The sequence below is a fragment of the Notolepis coatsorum genome, assembly GCF_963971535.1.
Source record: "Notolepis coatsorum genome assembly, chromosome: 6".
NCBI classification, from domain to species: domain Eukaryota; kingdom Metazoa; phylum Chordata; class Actinopteri; order Aulopiformes; family Paralepididae; genus Notolepis; species Notolepis coatsorum.
This window is the reverse complement of record NC_140170.1, coordinates 138,640,393-138,663,484: the sequence shown is the minus strand read 5'-3', so window position 1 is coordinate 138,663,484 and position 23,092 is coordinate 138,640,393. Positions and strand designations below refer to the sequence as shown.

Sequence of the window (23,092 nt, the reverse complement as noted above, 5' to 3'; positions counted from 1 at the left end):
AAACAAACCAGCCACTGTCCGTCTGAGGCTCTGCAGTAACCTAGAGGAGAAGGAAAGAGCGAGCTAACGCTACATGTTGGGGCTTGACTAGCCCCTGTCTGGCCTGCTCCCTTTTCTTCAGCTGAGACACAACGCTGCCTGCCTGGTCACTGAATGAATTAACTGGGATTTCATCAATAACACCTGGCCAAGACCAACGCAGCTGCAGGCCTAGAAATGGAACTTGGGTAAATGACAGTCATATAGCCTACTTTTCATATCCACGAAAGAGATTCACTCCTAGGCTGCATCCGTTCCTTATGTTGCAAGGATGAAATCTAGTAGTAAACTAATAGAAGCATAAAGCACAAAAGAAAGCTGTACCGTTGTTAGATAAGCGCACGCTCTGGCATAACATGAAACAGTGACTCTCACTCTCTCACCACGTGATCTTGGTTGCATGACAAACACATTTACATGACATTTCCTCTTTTGGCCGATGCTCTTATCCACTGAGGCAGACAGGTCAGCCCTGGCTCCACCTCGTGCTGGCAGCGCTGGCCACAAAACACAGACGTAAGATATGTGCAAACACTAAAGGCTAAGAGATGTCACTCTGAAAACACAAGAGGCCGTCCGGCAGCCATTTTGAATTGCTGTGGGGCTTCCACCTCTCTGTTCCTGTTCCTGTCGCTCTCTCTCTCTCAAAGTGTTTACAGCTCAAGAAATTAGCTAAACAGTATGGGGGAATCTGATCTCAACATAGAAGTCAGTTGGAGTATAAAAGGGAGGCTTTATCTGAATAAGCGTGTTTTGATGGCATTTTGAACCACCGCCAGGTTTTGTTGAGGAAACAAATCTAGGTTCAAAAGGTTCAGAGGAGGCTGCTCGCCGTCAGGTCTGAACCAGTTTTGAGAGGATGAGTGAGCGACCCTGAACAACATGGGCCCTGGTTTATGAATTTTTTTTAAATTTAAAAGTAACATCCACACCCTTCCCCCAGTGGGAACCTTGTGATCCAGGTGATGTTGTGAGGGGTGTTTTGAACAGGAATGAACTTGGCAGTGGCCATTTCCCCTTTTGTTTTTAACACTGCTGTCGTGCATTACAAAATAGGGCAGCTGTGAAAGGGTTAGGTGTCGAGTGGCTCTCTCCCGGCTTGTTTTTCTTCTTTCCTGTTCCTTATTTGCTCTCTCCCTCTCTCTCTCCGACAACACCCTTTGAGCAAACATGCTCAGAAATGCGCCTTCGGTTTTTGCAATTTTGCGCTAACCTGGCACGAGGCAATAGCTTCTCTGAATCTATGGGTTCTCAGCCTAGTCTCCTTCCTTGTGTTGTTTATGTTAAGACACACACACACAGGCCTGGGGGGAGGGGAGGGGGGTCAACGTGGTGAAACCTAAAATGGCTGCCTGGAGTTCAAAGGGAGAAAGAGTTCCTCCACAGCAAACCCTTTTTAATGCCACAGCTAAGGCTTCTGCTAACGGTGAAAGGAACGACATGTGTTCTGGGTGAGAGGCAGTGAGACTGAACCTACCTCAATGTGTGAAAGAAGAAAGAATGAAGGACAGAACATGAGGGCGCAATAATAAAAAGAAATAACAGAGGACATGAGAAGGGAAGGGGGGGTGAAGAGACGAGAGAGAGAGAGAAGTCACAGGAGAGATGATTACGTAGCTTGCCCGCCTCTCCCCTCTCTCGGCCTTGTTTTTTTTTTCAGCCTCCTCCTCCTCCTCCATTATTCTCCCAAGAAGCCTTGCTCCTCGGCACAAAACAGAATTACCCGACAGAGCCCTCTGCAACACTGCTCTCCCAGTGCTAAGGATTCAACGCATCCCATTGGAGCAGCTCCAGAGATCCTGGGCCAATGAGAGGGCACCAGAGAGGCAGGCGTCACAGGGGCTTGTTTTTAACTCCATTGTGCAAGACGAGCCAGCAACACAACGCACAGCAGCTGCTAGAGGGGAGACGGACAGAGAGAGAGCTAGCTAGGGAGGGAAGAAGAGCTAATCATAGTGGGAGTCTCTCTCTCTCTCCCCCTCGACCCCAGATGGGGCAGAGAGAACTGTCACTTGTAACACAAAAGCACCATCATCAACCAGGAAATGCTGCTAACATGAAAATCATATTAAAAGTTGATAAATCTAGTGATCTATGCACAAACAATGTTTTTCTCTATTAGTTACAACAACAGCTAAGCAGGGTTGTACTTATAGGTGAAGTATTTCCAAGGTTCGTTATTTGGTGAAACAAGAGGGCTGCTCTGGCCAGACTCATATGTTACACTGGTTGAAATCGGTTATCCAGCTGTATGTAGAGTCATCGTTGGAGAGCGTTTCTTTACATTTCCCTTGACAATCCACGGCTGTTCTTTATCAGCCATTGGGGTTGCGGTGAACAGTTGACTGGCTAGAAAAGCAGGCTAGTCTGTAGCAGTGCTAATGGTTTCTGGGCTAATGTTAGCTTAGCGTTTTGGCTCCACGTTGTCTTTCCAAACTAAATATTTATGTTTCAAGTAGGGATGCACCGATATGAAAATTTGCCACCGATACCGATTGTTCAACTAACACAATCGGCCGATACCGATACTTGTGGCAAAAAAATAATAATTATAATTATACTTTTTTTAATAATTTTCTTTTTTTAATTTATTTATTTTTTAATGAAACTACTGTATATTTGTATGTCTCTAAATGTTTTGATGAATTGAAAATGGAGGACCATTATGTAAAAAAGCCGAAAGTCTTTTTTTGGTCTTCATCCTCCAGTCCACTGAGCTGAGTATTGTACCCATTCTGCAATCTGTTAATAAAGTTTTCAATCAATCAATCAGACAAATGTATAGAAAAGCTTTTATTATAACCATATAACAAAAAATTATATTATTGTTTATGAAAATGTTTTAGCCCTATGCTTGACTATTATTTTAGGCATGGCAACAAATAAAATAATAATAAAATGAATAAATAAAATATTAAATAAATAAATAGGCTACACGTCTCTTTTTGTGTTACAAATTGTGCTCACCGATATGAACATAGTCCTCTTTACTTACTTAAAAAAAGGAAACATCAAGAAATATGTTTATGGTATTAATTCCACCATGCCATGTGTGTTTTTATTTTATAATGCTCATGAGTCATGATTATTGCTGAGGTCTGAGTCATACAATACTCACTGGCTTTCATAACAGACTAACTTGTCTTGCTCAAGAAGGACTTGTTTATTAGTTTTAATAAGAGAGCACTATCTCTCAACCAAAGCAATGCAACAGAACAATTTTGATTGACAGTCGATTCTGCCAATTACGTCACACCGCTTGCACCCACCCCTGCTGTTCTTACCACCAATCGGCAAGCGCTTTACTTCCGGGAAGTCCGCCATTGATCTGCAGCGAGAGATCAACAACAAACCTACCGGAGCTAATAACGTTAGCTCCCCGCGGCCACGAGTAGACTTACCAGCAGGATGACCAAACGAGGCATAATGATTTTACTGCAACGAATGTTATAATAAAAGCTTTTCTATACATTTGTCTGATTGAAAACTTTATTAACAGATTGCAGAATGGGTACAACTCAGTACGGGCTCTCTGAGCAAAGGAAGGAAGTGAGAGATATGAATGAGTAATGCTTGCTATGGTCCAGTAATACGCTGATGTTATTGAACGTGTAACTATATAACGTTAATGCCACAAAACGAATGCCTTTGTTAATCATAAGTAGTAACTTTGATGCAGCAGCGTGTGTGTGGGGGCGGCGTTGTGCAGGTCGCTTGACTGAAACTTTATTCAAAGTTTGAATGTGTGGGCCAGATTGACGCGACACAAATTGATGGATATTTATCGGCTACTGCCATCGGCACATTTCAGCTTATCGGCCGATAGGCCAATAGCAGTCAACAAGGCACTTATCGGCCGATACCGATACCCGACATATATCGGTGCACCCCTAGTTTCAAGTACTGCAATCTTCTGTAGATGTCCACAACAATCTTTGCAGTGAGACATATCCATGGCAAGGGGATATTTTAATCCAAGTCGAGGTCTCCGTTTGACCATAGGCTACGTGCCTGCTATCAGCTTGGTAGCTAACCAATGTTTTTTTTTTTTATTATCGTTTTCCCCCTCCTTTTTTCCGATTTTTCTCCCATCCCACTGTTTAGTCGTTATGCCAATTCCCAACCCCCTTCCTGGTTGTTGCGCACTTTCCCCTACTGTTGGTCCGAGAGGCCGGAGACTGTCACATGCTTTCCTCCGACGCATGTGCAGCCAGCCGGCAGCCAGCCTGGCCGCGCAGATTCTCACTGGGAGAGTGTAACGTGTGGGAGGCCGCACTACCTCTCACCAGATCCTACCTTCGCTGAGCAGGCGCCCCGACCGAACTGTAGGGGTCGCTGTCCACAACGCCCAGGACCCACCCACGGCTCCCCTCCCCCTAACTCAGCCAAACGAGTTAGTATAGCGATCAGCCCGAGCCAAGGCAATGCTGACTCTCCGGGAGTCAAGACCGCAACCTCTTGCATTGGTGACGAGCACAATCTCCGCTACGCCACCTGACCGCCAGCTAACCAATGTTAGCTTCAAACACAGCTTCCTCACGCTAGGTTAACAAACGTTACTACACCAGTACTGCCAAACTGTTAGCGTTTCTTCAAATTGCTTGATGTTCTGTGATTATCCTCCTGCCACTGACCGGTTGTTGTGAAACTTACCACTACCCATGGGGACATGAACTCATTCACTGCCAACGACGAGTATACTCGTTATTGGCCGCCAAACGTTGGACGCCAACAACGAGTATACTCGTTATTTGATCGTTATTTCTTTTATTCGCTATTTCCATTCATTATCCATCCAGGGAGCCTGGTGTTACCATAGGGAATGAGTCTGAGATCGCAAAAGTCCAATACCACCGCCTGGTGGGATGCGGCCGGTGTTGCACTTCCTTTGAGACTCTGTATGGGGCTGTGCGTCGATGAAATGCCTCCAGTTTTCTAGTAACCTGAACCAAGGGCTTCACCCGATCGCATTGAATCGTTTTCGGGACCCCCGATTCATTATGCTGTGGTGGGTAATGTCATGGGCCAAATGGACATACGATCTACCAGATGGCAATCAAATAATTGGAATATTCTTTTTGGAATCCCACCGGCCACAGGTAAGAGCAATTTAACGTCAATTTCAGCTTGATTGTGCCTTGTTTTCATAGCCATCGCTCTGATCAGCGTATGTTGTTGTACTAACGAATGCCGTTATTGACAATCAATTAATCAGAAACGACCCCCCTACCTAGGCCTAAAGAAATCCGATTTCAAATTTTTATCGATTTTTTTCTCTTGAAAACTAGAAACGCCAAGGAAATCATTCAAATAACCTTTGTTTTTATTTGACACAAAAAAATATCAAACCAAGATGAATTTCCCTATTGGGATTGAAGTGCAAACCTAACTTTCACCAATCTTCACTTAAAAAAAAAAGTTTAATAATAATTATATATATATAAAAGGTTACACTTGATCAAACAAAGATGAATGTCCCTATTGGGATTAATAGTGCAATAACTTGCTTTTTCACCAAACTTCACTTAAAACAAATAAAAGGTGCCTCTTGATCATCAAACAAGAATGAATTTCCCTATTGGGATTAATAAAGTGCAAATCTAATTTTCACCAAACATCACTTTTTGTACAATAAAAGGTGACTTAAAAAATAAATATATATATAATTTGTTTTTGTTTTTATCTATTACATTTTTGTAAATCGCCCTAAATCATTCATTTGAATTAATCGATAAAATCGATTAATCGCCCAGCCCTACGCCCACCCCTTTCATGCATTCATGATGGAACATAATATACTGATCATATGCATTTGAATTTTTCATTGTAACGTGTATAGGGACGAAATGCCAATGGATTAAGTATAATATACGTCGCAGGCCATTACTAGCCTCCCAGGAATTACCCTAACACACTCTAAAACCATACTTATATTCACCACGGTATAAAAACGGGAATGTATGGATGGAAAAATTATTTCTTTTTCACATCTTGAACGATACTCGATGTGCATCCATAGCTATAATATAGAATATAGTTATAGCCCTGCAAACAAGGTGACCGACTCCATTGGTTTAATGCGTGGCACTGTGGCAGCACATAGCCATATCCCGTTCCCAGCGTGGCAGAGAAAGAGTTAACGTGTGTAGTCGGGCCTTACAAATACATTTTATTTTATTTGATTCAGCCAGCAGAACACTGGTTTCGTTTGCCACGGTTTTCAAAATAAAAGCATTTTTGCAACACGTCACGATATATCATTACACTAGGGATGCACCAATATGAAAATTGGCCACCGATACCAATACCGATAGTTCAACTAACTAACACAATTGGCCGATACCGATACTTGTGGCAAAAAATAAGTATTTGTAATTTTTTTTTAAATATTTTATTTTTTTTATATATATTTTTTAATATATATTTTTTTAATGAAACTACTGTATATTTGTATGTGTATGTTTGTATTTGTAGGCCTCTTTACTTACTTAAAAAAAGGAAACATCAAGAAATATGTTTATGGTATTAATTCCACCATGCCATGTATCACTATTATTATTATATCCCTCTCCCAGTATCGTCTGGCCGCTCTGGCGGCCTGCAGATGGATACTATTCTCTCAACCAGAGCTTTCAACCAATGCAATAGAACCATTTTGATTGACAGTCGATTTGGCCAATTACGCCACACCGCTAGCACCCACCTCCTGCTGTTCTTACCACCAATCGGCAAGCGTTTATTCATTTTTTACTTCGGGGCATGCCGCCATTGAAATGATCTGCTTGCGAGAGCACAACAAACTTAACGTAGCTAATACGTTAGCTGCCCGCCGACCATCGCTCCACAGGATGACCAAACGAGACACAATGATTTTACTGCAACAAATGTTATAATAAAACAAAGCCTTTCTATACATTTGTCTGGTTGAAAACTTTATTAACAGATTGCAGAATGCAGGGCTGTACGTTAACTTTTTTTGCACATAGCACTGGTGCTACAGAGGTTGATCGTTTTGTAGCACAGGCCAAAATCTTGTAGCACAAGTATAAAATGTGTTATATTTGTAACAGTCACAAATGTGCCTATTGTATTTGTGTTATTTAGTTGCAGTGCCATGTTTGGCTGTCATTTTATGCTGACAAGTTGACGTCACACAGCCAGACACGTTACGTGTAAGGAATTATGGGATTTGGTGTTGGGTGTATGGACTCTACTAGGGGTGGGAATCACCAGTTTCATCACGATACGATACGATATAGATTCTTTGGACAACAATACGATATTTGCTGATATATGCCACGATATGATACGATGCAGGTGCCTGCAATCGATATGAGACGATATCATAACATAAGCCCATTTAACACAATCAGTAACATTTAGATCAACTCAAAAAAGGCAACGGAAATATCATTTGACATTTTTATTTTTGACCTCTTCCAGACTTTTAAAGGAAAAACAATCTATTGTTTTTAATACACATAGACCTCCTGTTCACTGTAAAGTGCCACGTTTTGATATATTGAGCTTTAAACTTTAAGTTAAATGTTTTAGAACTCGCAACACGCAACCGTTTTATGTTGCATGATCATGAATACATTTATTTTGTATTGTATTTTTTATGTTTAAATATCAACATTATCTGTCCACTAGGGCTGGGCGATATAACGATAACGATAAATATCGCGATATATTTTAATAATCGATATCGAATATCGAAATTAAAAAAATCGAAAAACCAGAGACGGTGGACAGACTTGTCTTTCTTGCCTGCAACTTAAAGTAATGGCTTTGCTTGTCCAAATGACAATACTGACCAAATTCAGATTTCTTTTTCTCTTATTTTGTTTGCTTTCTAATTTAAAATACATTTTGAAACCGTCTGTACACAGTAGGCTATGTGTGCTAGCAGAACTAGACTCCAGTCACGAGTCACAGTGCACATGTGCGGTGGTTTGTCCACCAAAAAAGCACCAAAAGATCGAAAATAAACTAGCAGAGCCAGAACTGTTCAACTCCTCTGGAGCCACAGCCAGCAGAGAAGCCGGTTTACTTTAGCTTTTAAACCAGCTGCAGCCTGAGAACTGGAGTGTGAGGGGATGTAACACTAAAGATGGCGGCAATGACAAAGAATTTTTTTTATATATATATATATATATATATATACTTATAACAATTCGATAATTATCGATATCGAGAAATAAAATAAAATTATCATATCGTTATCGCGATATGATTTTTTTCCATATCGCCCAGCCCTACTGTCCACCCTCAGTACATTTACTATCAATATAATATACTCGTCTGACTTCATGTGATCTTTCCAAACGCACACACACACACACACAGAGAAGGGAGAATGTCTGCCCCCTCCTCCTCACTCTGCCCGTCTGCTGTTCTCTCTATATAAATATGGCTATGAACAGCTTGTTGTTAGCTCATGGTAACGTAACGTTCATTTCGGACTTTATGACGTGAGGATTGCAAAGCATGTTATATGCATTTGACCCGTTGCCGAATAAAACGGCAGGGATTTGTTTTGGGTCGCGACAACACTATCCACTAGCTCTGTTTCAATGTCCGCGTTCCAAACGCTGCTGAGACGAGTCCTGCTCACCTGCTGTGTTGTGAGCTGAGCCGAGCGGATATGAGTCACTGCTCGCAACTCGCGGGGATATTGTTCGCTAGGGATTATGGGATTTGGTGTTTGATATATGGAGTCTTACGCAGAAGGGACATTGTATTTAACCGCACAAGACTACAAGTACCAAGTGGATAGCGGGCCATCGCGGGCCATCGCACCAGTGCTATTGAAGTCAATCCTTTCATCGCACAGACTGACGTCAGTGTCGCACGTGCGACATATATATCGCACTGTACAGCCCTGCAGAATGGGTAGTTTGGTACGGAATGGAACTGAGCTATGAACAACGGAGTAATGCCTTGCTTGCTATCTTCGGGTAAATAATATGCTGATATTATTGAAGGTGTAACACTAACTATATAACGTTAATGCCACAAAACGAATGTTTGTGTCATTTTAACAGCAGATACTTTCTTAAATGCCACATCGTCCCGACAGAGCGCTGTTGACGGGGAGCTGTGATGGGTTCGCTTGGTGGTGTTATTAGCATTGAACAGCTAACCGAAAGCTAGCGTTACCTAACGTTAAAGGTTTAGCCATAACGTTACGTTGGCTAAAGTTGGGGCTATTCATAATCCAGCAATAATGGCTGCAGACCTGCAAGCAAAGTACAGCAAATTGGCAAAGGAGTATTCCAACGTAAATCACATTTTCACCAGTAACGTTAAGTCTTCTGCCTCCCGGTAGCTCATGCTAGCTAACCTAGCTCATGTTAGCGTCGTCACTGAGCGACCACCTCGCGTTAGGGCTGCACGATTTTGGGTAATAATCTAATTGCGATTATTCTGACAGATATTGCGATTGCGATTTGCGATGCGATTATAACATATTTAAAAAAAAATTACAAGAAGAATGTTGCTGCTTTCTGTAGTCGGGTCCCAACTGCAAAATTACTGTATTACCCTGTATTATACACTTTTACTATCATGTAGACTATTCTGCTTTGTGTTTACATGTGATGTATTGTATACATGCACATTTATTATGTGCTTGTGTGATGTATAGGGATGGGTACCGAATTCGGTACTTTTGAGGTACCGAACCGAAACACGTCGGTACTACCGAGTATCGAATCAAGTGAGAAACCGAAAAAAAAATAAAAAAAAAATAAAAAATAATATTTTTTATTAAATTTTTTTTTTACTTTTTTTTTTTTGTTTACTTTTTTTTTTTCATGTCAACGTTCACACGCACAATATATGCTTACCTAGGATTTGACTTGATTCAACAACAAAGCAGTCAGCAATGACAAGCCGAAAACTGTCGAAATTGTAGTTATTTGAAGTTTGGATTTTTTTTTACGACTGAGGTAGGTAAATTAAATTTCGACAGTTTTCGGCTTGTCATTGCTCCGACTGCTTTGTTGTTGAATCAAGTCAAATCCTAGGTAAGCATATATTGTGCGTGTGAACGTTGACATGAAAAGAAAAAAGTAAAAAAAAAAAAAAAAAAAGTAAAAAAAAAAAAATACATTTTTTTTTTTAACGTACCGAAAAAAGGTACCGTTGGGTACCGGTATCGATTCACAGGTACCGGTACCGGTACCGGTATCGGTTCAAATGTGAAAGGTACCCATCCCTAGTGATGTATCGCACATTTTATTGCTGTGTGATGTATTGCAAATGTTATTGCTGTCATCTTGGCCAGGTCTACCTTGCAAAGGAGATCTTGTATCTCAATGGGACTTCCTGGTTAAATAATATAAAAAAAAAAAAAAAAAATTAATTGCAGGCTTGGCGATTTGATAATTGCATCATTCCAAATCGCGATTTCGATTAAAAAACGATTAATCGTGCAGCCCTACCTCGCATACACAATTAATGACATGTTGCGGACAGCCATATCGGTGACAATGTTTAGCTTTTAGTGCCAAATGATAAGAGTCTGATGCGGAGTCTCAAAAGAGAATGTTGAATATTTAGTAGTAACTTTGATGCAGTAGCTTGTGTGTGTGGGGGACTGGGGGCTGCGCCGTTGGCAGGACGCAACTGAATTTATCGGCTACTGCCATCGGCACATTCCAGCTTATCGGCCGATAGGCCGATTGCAGTCAACAAGGCACTTATCGGCCGATACCGATACCCGACCGATACATCGTGCACCCCTACATTACACCCTACTGGTAAGCATTCAATTTAAAGAGGTCCTTTGGCTTGATTGAATGTCCATGACAAAATCCGTGACTATAGGGAGGTGTAGTGGTTATGTCATTGCCGTTTTTCGTGTTCCACCCTCTAACGCAATGTATTTCCCCATTGCCCATTTCTAAATCGCCTCGTTTAAAACAAATAAAGCATTACCATTGGCATGGTGTACCTTTCTGTGCTTATTCATCCACAATTAAAGTTGTTCCGATACCGATACCAGTATCGGAAATGCCGCCGATACTGCCTAAAATGCTGGTATCGGTATCGGCGAGTACCCTCTAATTCTGCGCTCCAATACTAGGGATGCCCCGATCGATCGTCCACCGATCGTTATCGGCCGATAATCAGTATAAATATGAGATCGGTGATAATGCTTTATTTTCGCTGATCGTCAAAACCGATCGAAAAACATGATCCAATTCTTAGCGGAGATCTCACTCGCTGAGTTCTGTCTCAGACACACGGAGCTGCACACAGAGCTGCGGCGTCTGCTCCTCCTCCAGCCCCTCCCGCACCCGTGTAAACACGGGTCTAGTCTAGTCTAGTGGGACCTCCGTGAGCTAACGTTAGCTACCGTTACAAAATGACCCAGTCAACTATTCACGTTTTAGTTTAATACATGATGAGGCATTGTCTAACGGTATCTAGTCGGCTAGCTACTGATAGTTCCTGATATCAACAAATGCTCCAGCAATAGTCTAGTACTAGTGTATGATACCTCCGTTAGCTCACGTTAGCTCACTGTTCAAAACGAAATGTCCCATTCAACTAAATAGTTCACTGAGGCGTTGTCTTAAAGGGGAACTATTTTACTATTTCTTTCACTATTTGGGCACTTTTACACAATTCCTGTGAGTCTATGGAACACCTCTGTAATATATATATTTTTTTTATTCATTGTTTTGTATTTCTAATCAAGTCCTCAAAAACAGCATTTTTCTACCTCAAGATCTCAAGCCGTTTTGAGCCTGGGCTCCTAAACCACTGCGGAGCGGCACCGCCTCTTGAACATTAACATGCAGCAGTGACTATATGACATCACATATAGGCACATTTTCAAACGACTCAGTTCAGTGAGGGTGAATATTGTGAGAGGAGAATTGGAAGAATGCGCCAATATGAGAATTTTGAGACATAGATCATATTAATATAAGTTCACATAGCTAGGAAACAATGCTAAACACTCAAAAAGGCCATTTATAAGATAGTTCCCCTTTAACATTATCTAGCCGGCTAGCAGTAGCTACAGATAGCTCCTGATATCAATGTCTTATAACATTGATTCGATGCGTATTCGAGCCCCGGCTTGCATCGCAGTCACAAACGGGGCTAGCTGAGGGAGTAGGGTATATCTGCAGAGCCGCAGATATACCCTGCTGAGGGCATGCTGAATGTGATTTGATCAAAGCAGAGTATACACACAGACAGTGGAGATAGCGAGCATTTTGACTTGTTGCGTGGTGGCGATGTCTCGCAGATAATACAACTACAAGTATAATTATATAATATATATATTTTATAAAAATAAATGTTATATAAAATAAAATTTTTATTTTATTTTGTATCAAAAATGATCGATATCGGATCGATACGGGCCGATATGGCTCAAGACGATCGGTAGCAAAAAACGTGATCGGGGCATCCCTATCCGATACCATATGACGTAATTTATCAACAACACTGCGGTCTGCTGAGTGAGCATTATAAAACAAACGTGTTTGCCATTTGTCATTTTAACAGCAGATACTTTCCAGATACTTTGCCATCGTCCCGACAGAGCGCTGTTGACGGGGAGCTCTGATGGGTTCGCTTGGAGGTGTTATTAGCATTGAACAGCTAACCGAAAGCTAGCGTTAACTAACGTTGAAGTTTTAGCTTTAACGTTACCTTGGCTAAAGTTGGGGCTATTCATAATCCAGCAATAATGGCTGCAGACCTGCAAGCAAAGTACAGCAAGTTGGCAAAGGAGTATTCCAAGTTAAATCACATTTTCACCAGTAACGTTATAGTCTTTCCATCTACCGGTAGCTCATGCTAGCTAACCTAACGTTAGCTCACGTTAACGTCGTCACTGATCGACCACCTCGCGTACACAAGACATGTTGCGGACAGCCATATCGGTGACAATGTTTAGCTTTTAGTGCCAAATGATAAGAGTCTGAGGCGGAGTCTCAAAAGATAATGTTGAATATTTATTGTGCAAAAATCACAACAAAAAAACAGAGCCTTGTGGAAGCAAGTGCAGCAACGAATAATGTCTGTGTGGAACTAATGTGCCAACAACCTTTCCGTGGGTGAACTCATTGAGATAGTTTTCAATTACTGATTCTAATACTAATCTATACACTCCTGTTGTTGAATAAATACCATTACTTTATAGTTATTACTAAAAAACAGTATATATAAAACAGTAGCTGTATAAAAAAAAATTTAAAAGTTTTTTTTTTTTTATGTATGCACTGGTATCCGATCAGTATCGGTATCGGCCGATACCCAAAGCTTAGGTATCGGAATCGGATCGAGAGGGAAAAAATGGTATCGGAACATCTCTATCCACAATCTATAGCTCAACATGAAAATATTTTTTTTTAGATTCACCTTTTATTTTACAAAAACTGATGTTTGGTGAAAGTTAGATTTGCACTTTATTAATCCCAATAGGGCAATTCATTCTTGTTTGATGATCAAGAGGCACGTTTTATTTGTTTTAAGTGAAGTTTGGTGAAAAAGCAATTATTGCACTATTAATCCCAATAGGGACATTCATCTTTGTTTGATCAAGAGTAGGCCTGCCGCGATAAGCAATAAATCGATTAATCGGCGCGATAATTAAAATGAATGCAATGATTTTGACGGGCGCGATTAATTGCTATTTGCGCGTTTGTTTTAATGAGGCGGAACCAGTACCCCTTGTCAGTTACTCTCCGTGTGGGGGGCCGCTGGCCTTACTACATACAGGGCACAGCACGAGAGCTCCGTGGGGCAACGCCACATAGCTTAACTACATTTCTCAATAGTGTTGCTCCTTTTAACCAAGTAGCGTTCTTTGTAGTGTAACGTTAGCTATTTTTAGACCCAAGTAGTTACTCGGTACTGCCCGGAGAAACTGGACTGCTAAATAAAGATGAAAGATCTAGCGTTGACGCTATCCAATGCTAACAACATTAGCTAAATAGCTAACAAACGAAATACAACGTATAGCATAGCTACAACACAGAATAACGTTAATACAATTACATGCATCATTGTTTACAATGAACAGGTGGGGCTGGTCAAAGGACTGGACACAGGGACAAGTTAAACATGAATTAATTTATTATAACAGGTAGTTTCGAGTCGTGCTGCAGTGCCTACGCACCACAGCTATTCTATTATATACGGCTTTGACGCTTCCTCCTCATCGTTGATTGCCTGTATTAGCTGCATCTAACGTTAGTAGCTAACTTTAAAACTAACCTAAAGTTAGTTGTTCACCAACAATCTCAACATTTGTTTTATCATTAGCTCAAAAACACAGAACCGGACGAGACAAGTTGTCCGCTCAATACGTTCTGCTAGGCAGCTAGGATAATAACAACAATACTTCCGGCCGGACCGGTGGGTGGGTTTCAAAATAAAAGTCTAAAACACCGGAAAATACATTTATTTTGTACAGCGTTTTCCTCCACGAGTACATCATGTGATCAATCGATCTGGATTATTTTTGCCCATCCCTAGTTTATCCTGTGCTGAAGTCTCCATTCCAATAGAGATAGTATATATTTTGGTGTTTATTTGATTATTGTTTCACTGCCTTTTTATTTATTACGTTTCCAGTTTTTTCCTCACACTTTAACATTTTGTACATGGTACATTAATAATACATGTACATGTTAAAAGGATGACACAAAAAGCCAGACAGAGGGCTTGTTTCCAGTTTCAGTTTGTTTTATAATAAACAATCAAACTGAGAATTTTTTTATTTAGGATATTTAAAATGTCTTCCAATGTTAAATAAAGGTTTATTGCACTTTGAAACGGTTTCCTTGCATTATTATGCTATTATTATATTAGTAAAAAAAAATAATAAGGTTAATTGAAAACTTTTGGGAAATACATTTCTCCAAAAAAAAAAAAAAAAAAAATCTCTAACCGGTCGCAATAATATCGCTTATCGCGATATTTTCGGGGGCAATTAATCGCCCAGCAAAATGTGTTATCGTGGCAGGCCTAATCAAGAGTAACCTTTTATATATATATATATATATATATATATTTATATTATATATATTATTTTTTTTTAAGTGAAGATTGGTGAAAGTTAGGTTTGCACATCAATCCCAATCGGGAAATTCATCTTGGTTTGATAATTTTTTTGTGTCAAATCAAAACAAAGGTTATTTGAATGATTTCCTAGGCGTTTGTAGTTTAAGAGAAAAAAAATCTATTAAAATCGGAAATCGGATTTTAAAAAAAATAATCTGAGATTTAATTTTTAGGCCATATCGCCCAGCCCTATATACGGGTGGAACAACCAGTGACATCAGACTACACCTCCCTCTTAGCCGACTATGAATATATGAAACCCAGCTAATTAAAATCATATTCTCTCCATTGTCATGTAAGAAAAACAAAAGAACCCTCATGATGGCATGTGCAGAGAACTGATCAAAACTAGGGATGGGCACGAGTAATGTTTTCCCAGATACTTGCATGAATTACGGAGTAGTGCTTGAGTAATTGTTTAGGGAAACCTATTTTTAGAACGCATCTTAAAGAGCATGGCAGCAGCAATAACGAGATATTGCGCGGAGTCACACACTACCCATTTTTTATATGCCTCACTCTACGGACATAATGCACAGCAATAAACCCAATGCTTAATGAGTCAGTTAAAACAGTCAGTTACCATTTTTTTGTAATAATTACATTACCACCACTCTGTCTGCAGCAGGTCTCTCCTTTCATGGAACAGCATGTCCATAATAGTCTATGAACGCTACACAAAGTGGGCGACATGCTATTGGCTCAATTTGGAAATGCACAAACATGAACCACTGTTTATCTTTTAGATAATGCTAAGCTATCTGTATTCCAACACAACACACTTTACTAATCCATACACTCTCATGCTCCACACTACAGCTTCCAGTGTTAGTATTCCTGCAACAACTCACGCTTTGCGGGATTTCTTAGCGAGATTTCTGTTTCAGTGGCACAAACAAGCATTTCTGGTGGCTGTATTAGGTGTAACCTGTGGTGGTAATTTTGAGCACCCTAAAAAAAACTACAATAAATATCAATATATTTCATGATAGAGGTATGGAAGATCAAATATTAGAGAATCCAACTGATCCAACTGTCTGTTGTATTAGATCGAATGGTACTGGGAAATGTGATAACAAACTGAAACTTAAATAATAATAAAATAATTTTGTGAGAAATCTGATCTTTATAATAAGGACAACCAAACTGTGATCACTACCGACAACAATATTGAATAAAACCAACAAAGTGATCACACAGATATTATCGATTTATCAAATATTGATTCATCATAGGCCTACCGAAAAGCCAGTGCTAGCTGCTAGGGCTGGGCGATATGACGATATTATATAAATATCGGGTACAGTTCATTAACGATACACTTTTTAAACGTATCGTGGATATCGTGATGTTTTGACCAAGAGGCTTGTGTCGCGTCAATCTGGTCCACACGTTGACACTTTTGAACAGCGCCGCCCCACACACACACTACTGCATCAAAAGTTACTACTTATGATAACAAAGGCATTCGTTTTGTGGCATTAACGTTATATAGTTACACTTTCAATAACATCAGCGTATTTACATAGCAACGACCGAGGTCGACCTAGATATAGCAAGCGTTAGTCGACGTTCATATCTCAGCCCGTGCTGACTCAGTTGTGCCCATTCTGCGGTCTGTTAATAAAGTTTTCAATCAGACAGATGTATGGAAAGGCTTTTATTATAACATCCGTTGCAGTAAAATCATTATGCCTCCAGTCGTTTAGTCCTTCTGCGGAGCTAAAAGCTAAACGTCGGCCGCGGCGAGCTACCGCTGCCATTGTTATTGTCATTGAGCTCTCGAATGGCGGAAGTAAAAAATTAATACGCGCTTGCCGATTGGTGCTAAGAACAGCAGGGCGGGTGCAAGCGATGTGACGTAATTGGCAGACGCGACTGTCAATCAAAATGATTCTGTTTGCCGACTGAATGAATGAGAACGTTATTAACAGATTGCAGCATGGGTACAATACAGTACAGCTCAATACAACAACAGTCAACAGTGGACTGGAGGATGCAGACCAGAGAAAGACTTTCGTCTTGTTTACATCAGGGTCCCCCATTTTCAATTTATCATATTTCATATCTAAATCATATAATATCTCATTGCTAAATATATGCAATATATAATCTAATAATCCAATAATCTAAATCTAATATATAATATAAAAATGCTAAATGCATGGGTATTTTATTTTGTCTTTAATGTTAGCTTGCAAACTCAAATACTGTCTTGGTAAGCCTCATAATGAATTGTTTGGGGAAAAAAAGAAAAACATCGTGATGCGTATCGTGTATCGCCGAAAGGTCAGAAAATATCGTGATATCATATTTAGGCCATATCGCCCAGCCCTACTAGCTGCTATAATATAATCAGCAGGGTCAATGTGATTTCAAGTGCACACAACTGCCTCCCACCAAATTGTGCGCAGCAAATGTAATCCTCTAGCGCTGATATAGACACAGATTGACAACACCGACTTGACTCTCATAAGCAGAACACACTCTCGCCATCACATTAACATGTCAATAGCCACACCTGCCCTCCATGTAATGACACAGAGTGTCATCAGCATGCAAATGTGAGGCTAAAAAAGGGAGGTTTCTCTCCTCTCTTCCTATTCCTCACAGCAACACCCCCCCCCCCTCTTTCCCCTCGGGCAGTCTGCACTGAGATGGAATCCTGTCTTCCTCTTTTGGAAGCGGGCCAGCATCCTGCTTCTCTCCCTGGTGTGCACACACACACACACACGTTGAAATGCTTCATGGCATGGTTAAGACTCGCAAAGGGAATCAATTCAGACTCATCCAGAGCACGCTGCTTTCCAACCTAATGACTGGGCTTCAGTGAACTCAAAGGCATGTTACCCAACAGATAATAATCACTTCTTTTATACAGCTCAGCATGTGCGTCTGTGTGTGTGCGTGCACATGCGTTTAAGTAAAAGTGTGTGAGTGTGAGAGAGGAAGAGTAGCTATTTCCTCTGTGAACACTGAACAGAGAAGCAGGCCAGACTAACTTTGTCCGTCTGCACATTCCTTTAGATCTCCAAAGTTTCAGAGGCCCACATTTGGGGGGGAATTCCGCAACCTCCAGACACACACAGTACACACACCACACAGAAAGCCCAGGGAAATCTGAGCAGAGGTTATTCAACAGTACAACATTGCTCTCAAAGGAGTTGCCAACAGACAAAACACTACATTTGAAGCCAGACTCAATTTCAGAAACTAGTCGTCGTACCTTACATTAAACCACACTCTTAATACAAATCTAAATGAGAGGCCTGAAAAGCCGACATGGCGGGGTGATTCAAAACCTAGCATGGGCCGCAGCAACAAGCCAGGGAGCTCATTCTCAGTTTGCCCGGGATGGCAGGTAGAGCTAAAAAAGCATGGCATTGTGCATGTTAGCCTGCCTGTGTCCCAAATTCTCCTCGTGTTTCTTGGGGGGTGTACTTGTCTTTGTCTATGTTAGTGAACACACCGTTTGTTCTAGATAACAAGAGGGGTCAGGCCAGAGGGAGTGTTGGGGGGGGGGGGGTCATGTTTCCAATAGTTATGAGTGGCCAGGCCGGCCGGCTGCCGCGCACACAGGCTATTAAAAGATGTGAAACATATTCAGAGAATGCAGGGCCCGACCAATGAAAACAAGGCTGCCTGGCTGCACCGCAATCTGGCTACCGACAGGCTTCAAGATCAACCAAAACATTTGGTGCTGGCTAATGCACTCCTGGCAGGCTGTGGGGTGTAATCTTTGTACTCTCGAAGCAAGGTCGACAACTGCTCAGGAAAAACACACACAACCCAATCACACAACACTGCAATTCACTTTCACAATCTCACATAGGCTTATATAGTGGGTATTTGCTGGTCATGAGTAAAGCAAGTATTTCACGCTGTATTTGCACCTTCAGTACAGACCTTGAGCTAAGAAACCAATAAAACCGGATACCAAATTATGAAGATTTCAAATAATATGCATATTATTAATACATACATAATATTGTGTATCAAACATGCATCTTGTGAATCGTTGTACTGAGACAATTGTGGTTAATGTGATGGCTGGGTGGGGGTAACAGAAATGCGCTGTCACCCTCAATAAAACAAATGTAATAATGACACGTCAGGAGCAGGATTGGACACAAAACACAGATTTTGCGAGGTCGCGATACATCCGGTAGCACTTTCAGTGAGAGGAAAAACACGGCGCCTTCCCCGCTCTGGCCGCCTCGGCTCGGCTCTCGGGCTCAGGGGCTCCGGACCAGCGGCGCATGTAGCAGCTCATACGTGGTGCAGCTGAGTAGGGCGAAATAACATAGATGATGGTTACGGCAGCCATTGTGCACTACACATCTGGCTCCCTGGCGGATTCCGTGAGAAGCATAAAATGTTATAATTAAGCTAATTCTACGCTGTTGTACACGACACCCATCATCTGGGCTGTTCAGTTAGCTCACACGAATTATGTACGTGGAAAACGTCTATGTGTTGCCAAATCTGGCCAACATGAGTAACCCACGCTCTTATGACGAGGCCTAAAGCACACAACGAATACTCGAAGAGTCTCCTTGTGGTTATCAAACAATGCAATGCTTTACATAAGCAGCAGATGAGCGAGAGGCCGTGTGTCGTAACTTGGTCAAAACGTAAATGTAAACCGTTCCTTTCTCGCGCAACAATTCCACTCGCCGTGATTCGCATGTTATTTTGAAAAAAAAAATGGAGGCTAAAAAAGGAAACGAGAGCTCCCCTCAAAAATACCACCCATTTCTCTTCCATTAACCACCAGAGGCTGGGGGTTGGTAGGTGGGGGAGGTGAAGAGGAATGAGAAAAGCAAGTCACTACTCTAGAGATCTGGTTTTGTAATTGCTAAGATACCACACAAAAAGCCCGTTGCCCTTGTCAAGAAATAACAAAAACACCACCGACTCGAGCTTTCTTCACGCGCCAGAGCGAAGTGAAAATGGGGGTAACGTTATGACAGAATTATAAACTTGTAGAAAATCGTGGTATTTGTCGCATAAGCTCTAATGCGAACAACCAGTTGATATTATACAAACAACTACAATACTGGGGGAAAACGAGAGCAGGACGCATTCTCTCGGTTATGAAATACTGGTTCGAAGTAAGGACACAATCAACTGGAAAGCATCCAAAAAGTTGGCTAACTAGCTAGCATAGCATTGTTCCCCATATCACCTCCTAACATGAGCACACAGCTTCTGGTGGCTTGAGATGGGTGCTCCAAAAAAGACTCAAATGCAAGTTACGCCCACGACAAGGCAACCACCTAAATTCGACAATTTCGGGGTGCGATAACAGCACATAACACACCGCTGTCATCAAAACAATGTAATAATGTGTCTTTCATGTAACTTAGCAAGTTTTCATATTAGCTAGCCAGGTGTCTTGCTCGTGTTGGGTGTATGCATATCCTGTTCTCACTCAGCCTCAAGCTCTAATACCATCAACTGATAACAACGTATGGGCTATATCAATATAATGTGCTCATTATGCTGTTATGACAACTGTATGGCGTGTATTATAATCTCAAATCTAAACCTCGTCCAGACTTTGCATTTCTCAATAACCCCAGACAGTTAAAAAAAATAACATTACGAAAATCATTATAAATGTACTAATGACGACCTTATGAGGCAAAACTGTTGAAATACCTCCAGCCAACGTTGCTAGTTTGTAGTGTTGACAGTTGAAACTAAATTCAATGTACACTACTGCTTGACTGCTTCAATTCAACGAAAACAAAACTGTTGCTGAATGTTGTAACTGGATGAGATTATGAAACACAAGTACACCAAATCATGTTATTGGAAGTATTACTGTTGTGGATTGGTTGACTAGCAAGCTAGCTAACATGGACTGCACGAGGACCTGACCAAAACCCACGAAATATCATTCCAAAGACAGCAACTGCTGCCTTGCTGGGGAGCCCCATGGCATGGGAATATTATTACCTCGCCAGCACACCACCTGGAACTGTGGAAGATTATGAGACGAGCAACCAAGTTGTTTCAAAGAACTCAAGTGGACATTAAGTTGTTCGCTAGCCAAGTTAGATAACTTGCTAGCTAGTTGGCTGACTGAAAACATGCTTAGTGAGTGTGTTGTATTCATGTTATAGCCTACGAAATATAAGACAGGTTAACGTTAGTTAGGCAATGTGACGTTATAACAAACAATAACACACACAAACATGCAAAACACTCACCTAAAGAGACATTCCAAACAAGTACAAATAGGGTAATCTCATGTAGCCAATGATAGGAAGACCTTCGAGTATTCCAACATCAAATCCAGTCAGACCACTAGGCCTGTGCCTCGGCCTCGGTGTCTCCTGTATCCTTTGCCCTCAAAAGTAGCTCCCTCTCCAGGGGTAGGAAACAAACTTCTCAGTGTCCCCCACGCATAGGCGGAAAGTTAAATTCCCTGTCCTGTTCAGGTACAGCACTTCCATGGAGTGTCTATGACAGGTCCCCGGTGATTTAATCCTTTTATTATAGTGTTTAATATATTTATAATCGATATTTATAAAGGGGTATATGCTGCTCTATGTGATACAGGGCTCTGATTCTGTCTAGGGTCCTTACATTCGCAGAGGCGCCCATCCCCCTCCTCGCCGGCATCGACCGCGGGTCCCAGCGAAACTGACACACAACCACGCCACGGGGTTTCCTAGGCGACCATGCAGGGGCTCCTTCGTTGGGCGGGCCTTGCGCCAACGATCCATCCTCTTACAAATCATTGGTCAGAAAAGTGTCAGTCGAGTTGCAAAATAGCTATACACGAATGTCATTGGTCAACTAGGGCGCTGAGTTATTTTTTTCCTTTCCTCTACGCAAAGAGGGGCGTGTACTTGTTTGAGGAGGGGTGCTGACATTCAGTTCAATCATGCTATGTGCACTGGTGGCACACAAGCAAGAGAGCACAGTCAGAGTGGATGGACTCGGGATATAATTTGATGCAAAAAAGCGGATATGTGTCTTCAAATTTGGGGGAATGTCTTCGTTATTAAATGCAAATGCCGTGGAATTTATTTTGATTCTTTAGTGGGATTATGGTGTTTTCCATTTGAGGGTATATTCATCTCCACGGAAAGCCTTTCGTTTCATACCGATGCATAGTAGCAAACTTTAGCTACACTGGGGCCAGTACCAGGGACGACAGAGGCAGGGTCAGGCCCCACCTAAAGTGAAGGGAATGGAATGAGGTGTCGCTTTTGTTGGGATCTGGTAGGGATTGGGCAGGGACATTGACCAGCGATCTTGGGTTGCATCATGTTGCATCTATTTATTACTGGTCCCTCCCACTCTACTACCCTGCGGTTGAAATCGAAATCGAGTCTCTCTTCAGTGTCTTCACACACTCGACGACAGAGAAAAGGACTAACGCTGACATCAATAGCAGCGATTATTTACTATTTCTCAAACCACTGAAGAGAGGTTTCGAGACAAATAACTCAAAATGCGACCGTGTATTGGAATGTATATATTTATAATTCTAGAATAGGCATGGAGAATCGGCTATAGTCAATGATAGGCTACATTTGCCACACATACTGGACTTTAACGACCGTACCTAAAACGGATAGCGATATGGCATTATCACCAGTGCTGAGAATATGCATTTGCAAGATTTCGTAAACGAATGGGCACAATGCGATTGGTTTCTCGTCATGGGATATAGTAGACGAGTTTGGATTGGCTGGGGTGATAAATGCCAACGTCATTTGTTGCAGTGGTCTGACAAACGGACAGAACGCCGCATAATAAAAGTGATACCTGAATAACTTACAGAATATAAATGGAATGTGAACACATGCGACTTTGAATATCTAACTGTAAAATTGTGGTGTCCCAATTTAAATACGGGTTGAGTGCAATATATTCGGGTTATAGTTCCCGGTTAGACATGTATTGAACTGTACTGTACCCATTCTGCAATATGTTA

At 41.3% G+C, this 23,092-nt stretch overlaps 1 protein-coding gene across 4 annotated transcripts in view; it reads right to left on the bottom strand.

Moving 5' to 3' along the window:
• The window catches only part of setd5 (SET domain containing 5), a 122,878-nt gene extending 101,110 nt beyond the window's left edge, over window positions 1–21,768 (bottom strand). For all 4 annotated transcript variants that reach the window (XM_084317022.1, XM_084317025.1, XM_084317023.1 and 1 more), the window contains exon 1: window positions 21,354–21,768. The gene's annotated coding sequence lies outside the window, so the exon portion shown is untranslated. The remainder of the gene's footprint in view (window positions 1–21,353) is intronic.
• Between the last annotated feature and the right edge of the window lie 1,324 nt (window positions 21,769–23,092).